General features: G+C 36.7%; 1 protein-coding gene across 1 annotated transcript in view; it reads right to left on the bottom strand.

Annotated features, from left to right (window-relative positions):
• vps50 (VPS50 subunit of EARP/GARPII complex) overlaps positions 1–17,502 on the bottom strand; it is a 104,223-nt gene that overhangs the window by 17,343 nt on the left and 69,378 nt on the right. The gene's annotated exons all lie outside the window — the stretch shown is intronic.

Here is a 17,502-nt window from a genome sequence, read left to right as displayed (position 1 = left end):
ATGTTTGATGACCATCCTTTTATTGAGTTATGATAACCGTATCATTGACACCACCCATAAATACTCAAACGCCCTATTTGATGCATATATTCTTCAATCAGTACCGTTTTGCTGGAGTCAGTTAGTGTTTGGGTCTAAAGATGAGTATTCAACGTATTTGTTCACAGAAATGATTCAATCATTCAGTCATTTAACTTGAATATGGAAACATGAGTCACAGCAGAGATGATTTTTTCCTTCTTTTTGTTATAATGTGTTATATTTCAGGAAATTATTAAGGAGCTGGTCTGTACCAACTCCTAAAACATGATAAACACATACACACATCATGACCCATCACTCTGTGTCACTATCTAGACAAGAATGCAGAAGCGGTGCAAGGTCTGGCAGAGATTATCGTTCTGTAGTGAGAAGAATTATTCACATGTTAAAAAATATTTTTTTTAAAAACTTCCCAGTCATCTCAGAAGGTGAAATCCTAGCAAGTCTATCTCAAGGTCAGACCAGGGAAGGGAATGGCAAAAAGCTGAGCTGCTACTTTTCAGGCTCTATACAGACCTCAGCCAGCATATTAAATGTTAAAGTTCATGTAGTACAATAATAACAAGACTGAACAAGTATGGCTTGTTCGGAAGGGTTATGGTGACATGGCCTCTCCTCTTACAGAACAGAGTTAAATCTGAACAAACCACTTCTGAAACATTGTCCTTCAATCAGACTGAAGTGGAGATGTGTTGACATAATGTACAACAGCATGTTCAAAACGACGACAACAGCAGACATCTCACATACTAACAGGCTAACTTATAGGGGTGGGAAAATCAAATCGAAAAATCGAGCATCGGGATTTTGTGCTCCACAATTTTAAAATCGATTTTTTTGTTTAAAAAAAAAAAAAAAAAAAAAAAAAGGATTTTTTTTTTCAAATAAAAATAATCCACTAAAAAAAAAAAAATTTTTTTTTTTTTTGGTCATTTTCATGTTTTTACTGATCTTTTTGCGTCATTATAGCAGCAGAATGATGGTCTGGCTACTGTGTTGTTTTTTTCCCAAATGAAATCAAGAAAAATGACGAGCAGCAAAAAAAAAAAAACGTTTGTTTTTGTTTTTAGTCGACAAAAATCAAAGAATTGTGAGAATCGCAATTTAAATCGAATCGGCACCCAAAAAAAAAAAAGGATTTGAATCAAATCATGACGAAAGCATATCGTCACAGGCCTACGAACTAACAAGTCCAGCAGTGGAGAGGTGATCTTTTGTCAATTAAAACAAAAATGTGCTTTTGTCATCGTTACAAATGAATCACTGTTGTGTTTTCATTGAAAATGCTGCTGCCATGTGGCATCATTCCACAGAAGGACGTAAACCTGAATAGGCAAATCCATGCCAGTCAAAAGTTTAGACAAACACACAAATTTTTGCTGACTAAAAACTTTTCAAGTGCTGACATTATCATCTGAGATAAAGTGCTGAGATTTTATCATTGAGGGCCCATCATCATATTATTTCTAAAAAGTATGTGTTGGTACCATTTTGTCTTGTGTAGTCGCACAGTTTAGACCTCCTGGAGCATCCTCAGGGAGATCAATAGTAATCCCACAGGTCCTGAACAAATGGCAGGTATTAATGCTGTTCATCCACATACATACTGCCTTCCACTGTAGTCTGACTATAATATTACACAAAAGCATTTTGATCCCAGATGACTGGAGCAAAGCTTTTACAACTGAGACTGCATCGTGTATTCCAAACAAAGATACGCTATTTTAGGACTGAGGTTGATATAACAGCATTATGTAAAAATAGATGGCAACATCATTTTGAATGAATGCAAAACACTGACAAATAGCTGCAAAACATTTATTATAAAAGGCTTCCATGTCAGTGGTTTCCAGCTCTGAACACTTCACTAAAAGTTCATTTGGAAAAACCAGATGAATGATCAGCTGAAGATAAAACAGCTGGAAAACGAGTAGTATGATTGATACATACATATATATTACATGCCTCCAACAGCCAAATGTTAAAAATTGGGATAGGTCCTTTAAAACACACTGCACCAAAAATGCACCAAAGTGCAGGTCAGTAGACAGTTTAGGGTTCAGACCCGCTGCTGTCGTCTAGTGTAAGACACCTGAAACATTTACAGAACTTCTTTCTTCCCTCGATGCATTCAATCTAATGCTGAGTGTAGCAGAAAATTCAACGGGTTAAAATTACATTCATGAGATTAACATTAAAAAAAAAGAAGAAAAAAAAATGGTCTCAAGATGATGAGAATCAGTGAAACATTTAGCATCCCTCCTCAGAACTTAGAACAAATTCATGTTGTTAACATGGAAAAGTTAATGATAGTAAACTGGGATACAAGGGATACAAAACACTGCTGTGCACTGAGGATTAAATCAAATATTGTGAGCTTTGATTAATAGCTAGTTATGGGTTGAATAATCAAGATTTGTATTTTTATTGTTTCATGTGACCACAATCTAAGAAAAAATACATAATTTCTTCAGTCTATGATTCACTAACAAAAAAATGAAGAAATAGAACAAATAATACAAAAACCTTTTGAATCATTTCCATCAACGTTCCTGCACTTTGGCCTGTCTTCAAGCGACCATGCAGACACAGGAGTTATTCTGAACATAGGAATGGGACTAGCTTTAAGTTAAAATCCAACTTTAAAAAGGACGTAAATAAAATAAAAGCAAATTATCGGAGCACAAAGACATTCAGGATTTTTCTCTCTAACTAGTGAAACTTTTTAAAAAGCGCTGCAACAGGTAGAAAAACCTTTTCTGAGAGGCTCTACAAAGTACTGCTGCCATTTTGAAACAATCACAACTGGATGGATTAATTTTAATTAGGAACATTTTATTTTTCTTGGAAATAAAACCATGTTGAGATGATTTAAAGGCTCGCATCAAGTTCAACATTTCAGATTTTCCGAACCGATTTTAATCTGGCAAAGTTAATATTCATTTGATCCTGCTGTCAAGTCATTTAAATTTGTTTTTAATTTGCTATAAACTCTTATATAAGAGATATTAATCTACTTTATGTGGATATAAAAATGTCAGCTAGGTCACAAAAATATTGTGAACAATTAAAACTATTAAAAGAAGGCATTTGATTAATTACTGACCATAAAGATGACAAATGTGCAGCATTTGTGGAGTTAATCCAGAAAGACCATTACTGCTCACTTCGAATTACAACATGAGATTTAAGTTTTGCACCAAAACAAGCCGGTTAAGCAACAGGTGGAGGCCATTTGTTCGGCTGATGTGGAAAATTAACTCTGTGCTGCTCTCAAGCTTGCAAATAAACAATAAACGGTAAATAAATTCAAACAGAGAAGAGAGAATTTCTGCTCTTTATTTTTTTTTTTTTTCCAGTGAAGTTTGACAACATAAAAGCCACATCTTAATAGATCAGCAAAATCCTCCAATGACACAGAAGGAAAAATATTATCGACCAAGAGACTCATTTAAGTCCATAAGTTAGTGAAACCATAAATTAATAAGGCACAGGGACATGATACCTGCGGCTTAATAATGCATGGCTTGTTTACCAACAAAGCCGGCAGCTATGCAGGCCGATCCTCCTGCATGAAGCAGGGATTAAGTTCATGCAATTTCATTTTATTTCAATCGAGGAGTGAATTCTAATGAGATCTTACAATCTCTTGTGGGTATGCACCGTGTCATCACCAATAAAAGATGCTTAATTTGGCTGCTTAAAATGAATTTGTTGAAAGGCAAACATTACGCAGGGAAAGAGACCGACGTCATCAGCAGGGAGGTGAAAGAACAATAAGCCAAAGGTTTGATTAATAATAATAAAAAAAAAAAGCATGTTTCTCCACAAAAATCATTTCTAAGCCTTTTCTCTGCTGATTTAACAGCATAACTGCAGCAAAAAATAAAGTTTCCAGGCATATAAAAGCGTGAGACTTGTATTTCTAGCAGGAAAAAGAACAACCACCACAGAGTGAGGTTTGCTCATACAGTTTCATTTTAAACTGACAGGCCTGAACACCGAATCATAAAGCTGTGACCATGACTTAATGTCTCATTCCCACTTCCTATTACCTCTTGGCTCCAACTCAATTATATTATTCATACTTCATAAAGTCATGTCCACACATTATTCATGAGCCATGCAATCAAATATTCTCCCACCAATTAGAGCTCTGAATTTTCCTCCTTTTAAATCATGTCAAACTTGTTGATCTGTTGATAAATAATCACTTTTAAATAGTTTCTTCTATGATCTGCTGAGGCCACTATGTTTGTGGATCATTTAAAAAGCACACCAAAAAGGTTTCCCAGTATGCAGCAACCTGTCAGGAGAGAGAGATAAAAAGAAACATCTGTACACATGAAAGACACGTACCAAGTTTACCCAAGGGGAGGAAGCAATATTTGGTCAATCAGTTTTAAAGAAAAGCATCTGCGTGTTCTTGTAAGGAATGTTCTTAGATGTTTCCTCTGAGAGGTCTAATGAGAAAAAGATATTATTTATCGTGCATTTATCTAAGTGACTCTTGCAGTCACTCACTCTTATCAGTTCAGTTCAACTTAATCTGCTTTAGCCTGGCATTACAGCAAAGTCTTACGGTCTGGGATGAGACGAGACCTTTCGCTGACTGTGCACTTGTTTAGAGTAAACACTCGTTTCTGGGAAACAAGAAACAACAAAGGAACGAGTGTCTCCTTCTCAAATGCATGTGACACGGTGAGCACCCTGCAGGTAGGAGAAAAATGGCTTTTCTGGAAACACAAAGTGTGGCGAAAGAAAAGAGAAAATGAAACCAAAATACCAACATAATTTTTTTTTAATACACTCCTGGATGTTCGGCAAGTTCAGGCAGCTTTGCAAGCTTTTCCCTCCGTTCTGGGTAAAATACACTCAATACAATGCAGTTTAAATCAGCCAACAGGATCAGAAATAAAAGCATCAACACTACAGGTTATTCACCAGTTCATTGTTTTGGTTTTTTTTTTTTTTTTTTTTTTGCATGCCACCATTTCCGAATAAACATGCACATCATATTTATGCTTTAAAAAAACACCAACACCAAAACACCAGTCATCTTATTCTTTCCCATTAATAGATTCACATAACAGAGAAAGTATGTTTTTGTTTATCTTAATCTTGTGGCAATTATTCTCCTGTAGACAGTCATGTGTTTAATTCCAAACAGATCCCTTTCTTGTCACATTTTCTGGACACCGTGCCAGGCTCAGCAATCTCTGGCCATGTTGGCATGAAACAGCAACTAACCAACTGGAGCCCCCGGCTTGATCTGAAAATAAGCATAATGACTCAGCCTTACGCATCAGCTCTTCTGTAATTATTGTGGACGTCCTCCAGTTAACTGCAGTGTAACTTATATGATATCCTCCAAGATAAAAACTGCACAAGCAATTGTTTTCATTTTCTTATGATGCCCCGTCAAAATGACAGATGGTGGAAGAAAGAGAAAAGTAAACTAACACCATGTGCTTTCGTGTGCAAAAGAATGCCATGCTGGACAAATTAAGAGTGTGTGATGGATTTTTCAGGCCTACAAGGGGATGAAGGAGGGAGATGCAGACCTTTCCAGATAACTTGACTTATAGCAAAGAGCCTGTACTTCATTTGATTTACATCCCGCAGCTGCTTAAGATATTTAGAGGGAGTTTACATTTTTTTCTGCTGTCCAGATCAAATAAACATAAAAAAAAAAAAAAACACATTTTCTTAGCATACTGTAGACCCCAGGCAATATAAACGCTGACTACTGTTGCAGTTTTTAAGATGAGAACTGTCGATGTTAGTCCTGAAAATGTTTCCTGTCTCAGCATAAGACAAACTTTTTGGCTTTTGGTAGTGAACGTGTATATATCTGACTGTTTAGGATTTAAGGTTAAGATTTTTACATATAGTCAAATTCAAAATTAGCATTGAAGCTGCAGCGATTAGTTTCATCACTGATTAGAAAAAGGATCAGAATAAACATTTTTAAAATGAAGCAAAAAAATTCAGTACTTCGGATTTCTACCTAAATAACATTTTGGGCTTGTAAGCAATTAGTGTCAAACTCCTGATATTGTTGAGAGCCCACAGATTATCAGTTAAACTAACTATATAAAAGCATAACCAGCTGTTTTAAAAGTAAATACAAGAAAAGAAATGACCATTAACAGGATTCATTCACTTTTTCATAGTTTTTAAGTAATAATGACTAGATTAAAAACTGAGAAAATAAAGATTCAGTTAATCTTTTTATCAATCAGTTATTTAATCAAAAATGTATTTATTTAGCACTTTTAATGCTAAAGACAAACACAAAGTGCTTTACAGACAATACTTGCATTTCCATTACAACTAGAATAGCACAAAACCTAATAATTTCAATTAAAAAAAAAACGTTAATAGAAACATCTACATTAAAAAAAAAAAAAACAACCCTCAAATACTGCTGTAAGGCATTTACGCTCTCATGAAGTGGTTTTTCAGATGTTTGATATAAAATTATATCGCAAAAGTGTAATGAAAATACTTTTACATGTCCCTGGATGTGACGTTGGTTGTCATGCGACCAGTTCATTACCGGTGAAGATGGCGCGGAACGGACAAACAACTGTAAATTTCAGAGTTTTATGATGAAATAGGAAAAGGAAATGAGGGAGAAAGGCTTGGAAAAGTCTAGACAAATTCGCTGCAGCAAGTACAAAACTCCAAAATAACACTATTCCCTCAATTTTCGTAAACACACATTCAACTGACGCTTATGCTCTAAACGCCTGCAAATCGCAATGCTTGTTTCCCTCAACTTACAAATATTTTTTTGTATTGCAAAGAACTGAAATGGAAACCAAGCTAATAACATCTAAACATCAACAAGCAAACAATTTTTAAAAAAGCATTCACACACCCAAGCATGTAACACAACCACCACATTAAAGACATCCAATCTTTCACACACTCACACAGGTAAAACACACAAAAGCCCCACCCACCAACCCAGCCACTAATCCCATCTTTCATCCATAGAGAAAAAACTAAATGAACAAAATTTCAGTGTTAGTGTTTGTTAGCTTGATGGAGTTTGCAGAGAAGCTCCTTTAATTTTTTTCCCTTGTTTTCTATGAAAGAAACTTGTCGAGTGTGTCCAGGCGTGGAATAACCATTCGCCAGTGAAACGCTTTCAAATTGAATGTGGTGCGTTTGTCACAGCAGTCTCAGTGTTACAGCCAGGAGCTGGGTACACGCTGCACACTCAAAAATAGAGGTACCAGCTTTTACCTAAAAAGGTACAAATGCTTGTCGCTGGGGGTGTACTCTTTTGAGAGACATTTCTGTACCCTTCAGTTCTGGTCTATTTTTGTACCTTATCAAGTTCAACCTCACCTTTTCAAGTTATGTTTTTTTATGTTTTCCACAGCATTAGGCCTGGTCCATGCCACTTAGCAATATTATCTTATCTTTAATCTAGAAATAATCTTCAAAAACTCAAAATACTGACCAGCCATACACTTAGTTTGCAGCATCTGACCTTCATTGTCTGGTGTAGTAAATGACTGTTAAGTAGTACTACTGTCATCACTCAACTCTGCTCTAGTTTGTAACATTACAGCCATTAACATTACATTTTTCAATGCTGCAGGTACCCTTATGGTCGAACTGGTACAAATTTGTACTTTATGTCACTTTGAACCCTTTTTCGTACTCTGAAGGTGTGCTTCTGGTCTCTTAAAGACCAGTATTGTACTTTTGAGAGAACATTTCTTTAAAATGTACCTATAGGTACAGAAATGTCCTTATCTTGTACCTCTATTTTTGAGAGTGTGCTCACTCTGAAGATATTTACAAATCTCTCAAAATAAATGTTTACAGCTCTCATTGGAAGTTTCCTGTCTGCACAACTGATGTCACTTTGTCAGCTGTCTGAGAGAACGATATGGCAGATCTCATTTCTCACAGCAGACGTCCACCTCGGTGCACTTCAGTAGATTCCCATCAAGTTCTCACGTAGTTTAACTGAGGGACTGTTTCATGGAAAAACACAGGGAAAATGGAAAGAAATACACTTTCAAATGGTGTGGTGATCCATGGTGTAATTAAATGGCTGTATTTGAACAGTGTTTAATTATTACTGGTACAGATTTGTTTAATTTGATGGTCAAGATGCAAAATCTGATTCTTCTAAACACAATTCAAAGAACAATATAAGAAAATATAAATTAAAATATCTAATTCTGCTGAATAAAATTGCTATACAATAGTTTTGGATTCTTAATTCACTCTGTGGAAAACCTGTCTTCACTTATTTCCATCCATCCGTGCATGCAGGGAGACTTGTGAATCACTCTACATGTTCTATTTTATAAACACAGATGCTTTTACTTCTGGATTGCCTTTAACGTCTTCACTGATGGCATAATTACAATTGATGTATTCATTTACATATTTGACTTTACAGAAACATTTGTGTGTGTGGTGATTTTCTGAAGTTTATGTGCTGGGCAAAGAACTCCACTCAGATCCCATAAGAAGTGGTCTGTGACAGGTCTTGCTTTTTGTAAATAAAATCTTTTCCACCGATTCTGCTTGATGGATTAAATTGCACAGATATGATTATCTCCTATATCTTGTTTTAATACATTACATGTTGTCTGTAAAGAACTTTATTGCTTGTTTTTTTTTTTTTTTAATGTGTCGTATAAAAAGATTGCCTTTAAAATTTTCAAGTGAGAAATCCAAAACTCTGAAAACTTAAAATACAAATTTATTAACATTTTAGGGAAATAACTAGAAGAGCCTGCAACACGAAAAAGTTTGAGATTTTATAATCCCACACAGTCAAGAAACCATGCCGTGTGTGTGCCACACTGAGAAGTGAAGATGTATCAGGTTTTTTTGATAAAGGGACGTTATGAACTAAAGACTGCGGAAACGTTCCTGTCTCCTGTTAGATGCAATGTTGAAATTAAGACGTTTAAACTGGAGCACCAATGACTGATTACAGCAGCAGACTACATCGAAGGTACAGTTAAACTGCATTAGTAAATCCCACGTACACTTATTTGCCCCAGTTGTAAAGGACAGTATGATGTACTCGCCCCTGAACAACATTAAGTCTCTCAAGGAGGCAAAGAAAGTCTTTTGGGAAGGAGACAAGCAGGAGGAAAGGTAGTACTATGAAGAACCAAAGCAAAAATAAAAGCTTCTCAAAAAGCCAACAAAATAGAAGTCTGAAACAACTATCCCAGTCAAGCCCATTCACACCTTCCGTCAGCATTTAGGAGCCGAAAGAGGAGATGTGGAGTGAGTTCATGTGATGGAAAAGCAGAGAGACGTTACTGTGTGGAAGATTATTTTAAACAGAGGAAGAGTGCAGAGAGAAGTCAAGCCAGACACAAAAAAAAAAAAAAAATGCTCATGTGGAGCATCAGCATCCTTCAGGTAAGTCTCTGAGTTTAACGTGTTACTGTGCCGTCAGGGTCTGGGGCCTAACAGCTCGCTTCAAACTGCTTCCCACTTTAACTGTCACTCACTGCATTCAAGCTTTCATTTCACAATAAAGAGAAGTGACGGGGAAGAGAGCTCAAAGATCAACAGGAGAAAAAGAGAGAGGAGAAAAATGACAAGTATAGGATATAAAGGAAGCTAGAAAAGGTAGAGGTAAGGAAAATGTGGAGGGGAAAGATAAGGATGAAGAAACCAAGTGGAAAAGAACAAACTCTTGAATTTCCCACCCACTTTCCCAATCTCTTCAGTTTCCCTTACACTTCATCACTCCCCTCTGTTCCCCCCTTTCCCCACATTTCCAGTCCACATATGGACGATATGTTCTCCAGCAAACATCAGCAACATCTGCCAAAGAGTAAAATCCATGTCAAAGTATACGTCTCATATGCCCTTTTTCTTAATGGCAGGTTAGAAAGACCAGGTTCTCTTTTAAGCTCATGCGAGTCACTCGTCTTTAACTAAACCAGGCGTTAACTACTCAATGTGAGACCTGGATGGATGTCAGACTCAGGTTTCCTCGGGGAATCGTTCTTTCATGTGTATTCCTCATTTTACTACTTGAGTGAGTCTCGGCTTCCAAAAGGCTCGAGTCAGCACTGATATCAGCTTGCTTTACTCACAACACCGTAATAGAGAACAATGAAATTGTGCTTTAGGCAATACTATTTTAACACACCTGTAAACCCTGGAGGAAAAACTTTGTCAGACAATAATCCCAGTTTGTGAGGAGGACGACATGAGGAATAAGCAGTAAACAAAGAAACCCTGGCTCTGATGTGCAATGAAACAGCTATAAAGAATGTGGGATGAAAAAAACACACGGTGAAACTGTTTTCATTAATAACAGGTCACAGATCAAGAGTCAACAGCTTTGCAATTTATCATTAGCAAGGACTTAAGGTCATGTGAATGAAGAATTTCATGTGGATCTCATCATAAATTGTGATGGATTTTCAAATAGAACACCTGCCTGGAAAAACGGCATCAAAACTGCAGAATAAACCCCAAACTTCTACATGGGTTGTAGGTTCACGCAAACCTTTTGTATGTCTTGGTGCGTTGCATAAAGCTGTATCAATTATTTTGCATCATGGTGGTGTTTCGTGAATAATATTATAATTTAATGGTTTATTGCAACAAGGGTTCTTTGTTGAGACTGTAGAAAATAAACACTGAACTTCTAACATTCTTTCATTGTGACATCAAAAGTAAACTTATCATCAAAATATTTTTCCAGGAAAAGTAAAAACCAAATGAAAGATTTGACAGATGCAGAATTACCATGAAACCAGCATTACTGGTCGTGAACTGGACAGAGTTTCTAATGAAAGACTTGTTTCTCTTTGAAAAAACCGCATCATGTGCATCCAGGCATGAAACAACTTTTCTCCAGTTAAAAGCTTTCAAATTGCCTGTGCTGCGCTTGTCAGAGTCGTCTCCATGTCAGAGCCAAAGGCTGGGTACACACTGCTCACAAATCACACAACCTTTCAGTAAAATCTCAAACAAACTTCCAGAGGCGGCTTCCTGTCTATATAAACTGACATCAATTTGGCAGCTGATGGTGGGATTTCATTTCTCACTTTAAAGACATGAACTCACTCCTGCAAATCATCATCACTTTGTGACTGAGTTTAACCTCAGGATGGATTTCTACAGGATACCACTGAGCAAAGCAGCTGTGGTTAAAAAAAAACAAAAAAAAAAAACACAGCAAAGTATCCGCAGGAAAAATCAAGTATTCCTACAACTACAAACTGATTTGGTGAAGTTACCAAAAGGACCTAATTCATTATTAGTGTAGAAGGCCACAAATATAAAAATGTAAACTCAATTATCCATCTTATTTAGGAACTAAGAGTCTGTGTTTGAGAACATTTGCAGCAGCAGGGTCATGTCTTTTTCTTAATGTATAATTAACCTGAAACCGTTCAGGGTTAATTTGTATTTCTTTACCTTCACTGTCCACCATGAAGAACAGAATGTCACAGAAAGCCCAAAGGGAAAAGCTAAATGACTATAACTAATCAAATACATTAAAAAAAAAAAAAAAAAAAGAAAAAAAAAGGATCTATTGAAAATGGAGATGCAAATGAGATCGATTTAAAACTTAATTTAACCTTGCAAGCCTTGCAGCTTAACAGAAAGGTCGTTATTTACCAGCTGTACAAACCGTTCACCGTGTGCTAGCGTACGAAGCGTCATGTGAACCAGCTGAAGACGATCCATCTGCTGAACTAAATCAGTCAGAATCGTACATGCCACCACACTTTAGGTAAATCCTTGTTGCACTTTTATAAAACAAAAAAGTTTTTCTTTTTTTTTTTTAAGAGCAGCTAAATGCTTGGCAGGATGTGCAATGAGCTTAAAAGACAACTGTGTGTTTAGTGTTTTAATCATCTGTCTGGCAATCACACTGAAGAAGTCCTCAAGTTAATGAACCACTTCAATACCTTCGATGCAAAATGATGACTGAATGAAAAAAATCTAACATTAGTTTCCCTGACAGATAGTTGGGAGGCTTTTTTTCTGGTCTAAAAATGAAGACATGCAAAAATAGAGTAAATTCTCATTTTTAAGAAACTGAAAGTATAAGGTTTTGTAAGAGGCAAAAAGGGGCATCAACATAGTTTTTAATTAATATTCTGTTGATTTATTAGCAATTAAAACATCAGTGGAAGCATCCTGAAAATTAGACATTTTAATGTAATAAAATGCAAATTTTTTATATTTCTAAAGTCAGTTCAAATAAAATTGTAAAGTTTTTATGTTTACAAAAACTAAAAAAGAACTGGTGGAGCATTTCAAACTGGAAGTACTGGCAATGGGTCTTTAACCCATAAGAACCCAGCATGACATACATGATACGTAAAGTTTGTCAGACATTTGGCATCACTTTATGGTTGCTCAAAATCCTGCAGATTTTTGTTTTCTGCCCAGAAAGCAGGAGATGACACTATAAAATATTTTGACATATTACATGGTAATAAAAGGTAAATATCCCAAAAAAAAAAAAAAAAAAAAAAAAAAAAAAAAAAAAAGTGCCTTTTAGTTTTACATTTTATTTAAGGGATAAATAAATATATGATATTGAAAAAAATTGACGTATCTTAACATTTTGTCATGGGTTGGGTCTTTATGGTTTAAAAAATTTGCCATTTAAAAACATTTAAAAAAAAAAACCCAAAACTGATCAACCAAATAAGTATGATGTAGAAGAGACACTTTCCAAAGGCTTAGTTCTAATGTACCGATATCTGACAACCCCCTTTTCTTTATTTAGCATATCTATGTGGCAGAGAAACTGCTTAAATTGACATTTCACAACAACAACCTTACCTTGCTCCATTTCTCTAATATATTAAAGTATAAATGTCTGATAATATTGCCATCTCTAACTTATTTCTCCTTTTTTCCACAGGTCTTCCTGAATAAGTACAGTTGTACATGTTGATCTGTCTTTCCTGTCCTCTCCACCCCAACCAGTCACAGATGGCTGCCCTCCCTGAGCTGCGTTCTGCCGGAGGTTTACTTCCTGTTAAAAGGGAGTTTTTTCCTTCCCACTGTCGCCTCATGCATGCTCAGGATAGGGGGACTGGATTGAAGTCATGATTTGATGCAATCAGTTGGTTTCTATTATAGGCTATGTTTGAACTGGCTTAAAATGATGTGTATGTAAAGTTTCCTGTGGCAACATTGTTGTGAAGTGGTTGCTACACAAATAAAGCTGAATTTGCATTTGAACTCCAGTTATATGAAGCACATCCATCAGTTATTTAGTCATTTTGGAGAGCAGCATCACCTGCTCTAGGAATTTATTTAAGTCCTAGAGCTTTGTTTAAATCCAGGACTAAAAAGATGACAGTGTCTCTAAATGTCCACTTCAGTGCACACAAGGAACTTACTATTCTATGCCAAACATGGCTGCCCAATGTGAACCAGCATCACTGTAGCACAACATCAAATACCAAAGATGGTGATTTTCTCTGTCTAGTTGTAACGAATGGAAATAAAGCTCCGTTATTACCAATGAAAGTACATCTCATAAAAATGAATATCCAGGGAGGGATTTTAAAATGGATAAGAGCAAGCCTCTGATTCAGATTGAAAAACGGGGGGTTCAATTGTGGCCTGATGACTATCAGTCCCCATGTTCTCCCTCAAACAGAACAGGGATTGAAATATTTACCCAGCTGAAGAATGCATCTTAATGAGGACACAGTTAAAAGCAAATGCCTGTGTGTGTGTGTGTGTATCAGTGTTGCACTACATTATTCATGCATGCAGAAGCTCACGTCTAATGAGACTGTACCGCTTTTCATGGTATTCACGCGGGACATACAATTCCCTTTCCAAAATGCCTCAAGGAGAAGTGGCACAGAAGCTTCCTATCGATCTTCTCAGAAAAATGACTAGACCCCCACAGAGAAAAATCCAGTTTCAATCTATCTCTTCTGCACTTTCAACTTCATGTAATATCTTTTGGAGGAGTGCACAACCAGCCAAAAGCTCAGCTGTGGCAGTTTCTCAAACAACCTCATAGCAAGTGGGCAGCATGGCGACAAACAGTGTCTGCTGCCACCCTCACAGCAGGTGATGAGTTTGTTTTACTGATCTCAACAAGGTCTGTTTTCCCTCAAGTGCTGAGCCAAGACACTGGGTGATTTGATCTCATTCAGATTTGTGGTGGGAACTGCAGGCATTATCTGTCAGCTTGGAGCGAACGTTTTTGTATGGAAATGCATTTAAACCCGTCGGACATTAGCTTTCCTAATGCGACAAACACAGAATCTTACCAGAAGCTCATAACTAAGAGGCAGGAAACGGTTATTTATTTGGCCCTTTTGTTCAGGGAATACAGCAAAAGATCACGTCATAGGCTTATATGTGACATAAAGTAGGTCAAATTACGAGGAAAAAAAAAAAAAAAAAGAAAAATATTAGAAAAATAAAATAAGAATCCAGAATATCAAAGTAAATTTGCTCAGCAGAACACAGCATCTAGAAAATCATTCTGCTTGCTTAAATGCTGGACAAGACAAAACAAACAATAAAAAAAAATTAATATAGTATTTTAATTCGACATACTTATGCAATAATATTTTTTGTTAATTAGTGATACTTTGAAGTTATTTGAGGCCCTGCGATGGACTGGCGAGCTGTCCAGGGTGTACCCTGCCTTTTGCCCAAAGACTGCTGGGATAGACTCCAGCTTCCCCATGACCCCTCATTGGATTAAGCGATGAGGATAATGAATGAATGATAGTATGTAAATATAGCTGTGTCATTTTTGTTTCCTATTTTTCACAAATGAAAACTTGCATAATCACAATTATGCATTTATGTTCAGTTAATTTTTTTTTCTTTTTTTTTTCCAGTAAGTGGTAATGTATTGGATGACTCACTAACATCCACTGAAGTTGGTTCATTTACAAATATACCACCGTCATTCATGAATATGCAAGGAAAAAGCTTGTAAATAGATGTCCACCATAGTGACCAATATGCATGAAAGGGTTAAAACCAGGATGAAGGAGAGCAAAGAGAAATTATAGTGATAAAAATGAATTCAAACTTCTTTCCTGTTGGGAGGAGAAGGATCACCAAGGACTTTTGTGTTGTTTGAAAAGGCTTAAAAACTTGAAGATAACATGAAAATTTAAACATAGATCTTAATTAAACAGATTCAGTAAACTGCTACAAACTCCGCAATCACACTTGTCTTGAAGGATACATCAAACTAGGAGCTTAAAAGTGATCTTTTAGTCAAAGTGTCTCAATCTGTCATGACTGACTGCGGTCTCCTCTCAAATCCATTCCAAAGAAATTTATATCCAAGTGAAATGGACTGGCTTTGAGGTAATTACTGTCTGGAGGATCCTATTGCTACTCTTTGTCACTCTAATACTAGAAATTTGGTTTTCCTTAGATGAATGTCAAATGGAATTAGGACCTTCATTTATTTTGTGCGACATCAGCCAGCCTCTGCAAGTCTATCTCAGGCAACTTTCTTTTCCCCACAGTGACTGCTCTGCTCACCTGCTCTGTGATGATGAAACAACCAAGATAAAAGAAGAAAAAGCTTTCCTTGAGGTGTGTGAGTTTAGAAAACTAAATAAAAATTCTGCATACGCACGAGTTGGGGAATAAAGAGAATGCAGAATACATATTAAAAGTCTTCAAGTGCAGGATTTTGCTCTTTGCTGTTTATCACAGTGGGAGGTACGAGGAGTCATTGGGAAAAGTTGACAGGAGGTTGCAGACATGAGTCAGTTACTTTATCCATGGGGATAAAATGTCTTCTTATCACAGGCGAGGAGTTTGACCTGCAGTGAAGTGTGTGTGCATGTTGCGCTGAAACCCTAAAAAAAAAAAAAAAAATTTACATTCTTGTGAAACTTGGTGGAGTACAGTATACACAAGCACACCATGGCCATTAATTATAGCCTATAATCCCTGTCAGGATGTCAGGAGGTAATCCCTTCTGGACCAGGGCACAGCTCAGACTGAGACAGCGGGCTGCAAAAAGGGAAAAAAGGCAACAATGTGCTCTCCAGAGGCGAATGAGCCACAAAGGGTCAATAAGACTTTCAGATTCCAGCTCCCAAAATCTGCATGTCAGCATCAACAAAGTGTTCAATAAATCAACATACACACTTTCATTTTGTGCATGTGTAGAATAAAGGGACTTTTTTCTGAATATTTACAGTCCCAATGCCAAAAAACGTTCACTGTAGAGGGTAAATAAAAACCAAATGTGTTGATTTCCATTCTAATTAAAGTTTAATTCTATTTATTCAATAATCCCATCAGTAAAGAATAAGAACAGCTTGTTCAATCTGAAACCCACACAGTCTATAAATTCAGAGGGTTTTCTCAAGGTATAACTGCATCTTTGTGTGCACGGCACACAGCCAAAAGTCAGTGTGTAATGTTCTGTTGCACAGCTGAGCAGTTTGCTGGTGAAATCCACAAATTCAGGCTGAATGTCTGATTATGCAGAAAAGAAACCACGTGAACATAATCCACATTTACAAATACCACATTCTTCACTGAGCCAGAGGTAATTCACAAAGACTGGGGCAATTTTTTTAATCTATTTCTTTATCATGACACTGACTCCTCTGGATAAAGAGAAGGTTTGTTGTCAGCAGTCGGTTCAAAAGTCACATCTTGTAAACCTGTGAAAGACACCATCCATGCTGAAAGGTTTAGAAAGGTTTAAACCCTAAAGGTTCTGTTATTCATGTTTTGGTTGTTTTTTTTTCAGAAAAGGCAAAGTAATGCTAAAGATAATTTAGTATGAAGGCATTACCATCATAATGAAAGAGTCTGGTTGCCGCGCTGGGATACCTGGGGTCCGGATCTTTCCCCAACTAGAAATATTTTGGGCATATGAGATGCACAATCCAAGAAAGAAGATGCAGGATTGTTGAGAAGCTAGAGTCCAAAAGGACACCATTCCCCCGCCAGCCATCCAGCAGCTGGTCTCAGATGTTTCTGGTTGGCTGTGAACAGCAAAGTGGATGCTACACAGAGGTAAACATGGCCCTTTCCCAACTTTGTTTAAATGTGTCACTATCATCACATTTAAGATGAACTCATATTTCTGAACGTTTGAGATTAGAAAATAATTGAATTCTGTTTTTCTCTGAATTTTACTCAGAGTTCCAGCTTCTTTGGAATTGGGTTCTATTTACGGACACAAAACTGCATCATTTCTCCATGGTCCCGCACAGTATTTCTGACCTCAGTGTCGCAAGTGTAAACACAGAGTCTGAATGAACAGTGGCAACGCAATCACAGTTGAATCAAAGATTTCACCAGAGACCAAGTGGATCCGCTGCCCTCGTCCTCACTGCAGGTTCTGAAAGGAAAAGTCCATTTTCAAGAAAGTGCACATACGCATTGAGACCCAGATATGGCTTAGTTCAGTGTGCAGCGAGTGTCTCTTTATGAGAAGTAAAACACAAGTGT

This window comes from Telmatherina bonti, assembly GCF_933228915.1.
Source record: "Telmatherina bonti genome assembly, chromosome: 19".
NCBI classification, from domain to species: domain Eukaryota; kingdom Metazoa; phylum Chordata; class Actinopteri; order Atheriniformes; family Telmatherinidae; genus Telmatherina; species Telmatherina bonti.
This window is presented reverse-complemented; position numbering and strand designations above follow the sequence as displayed.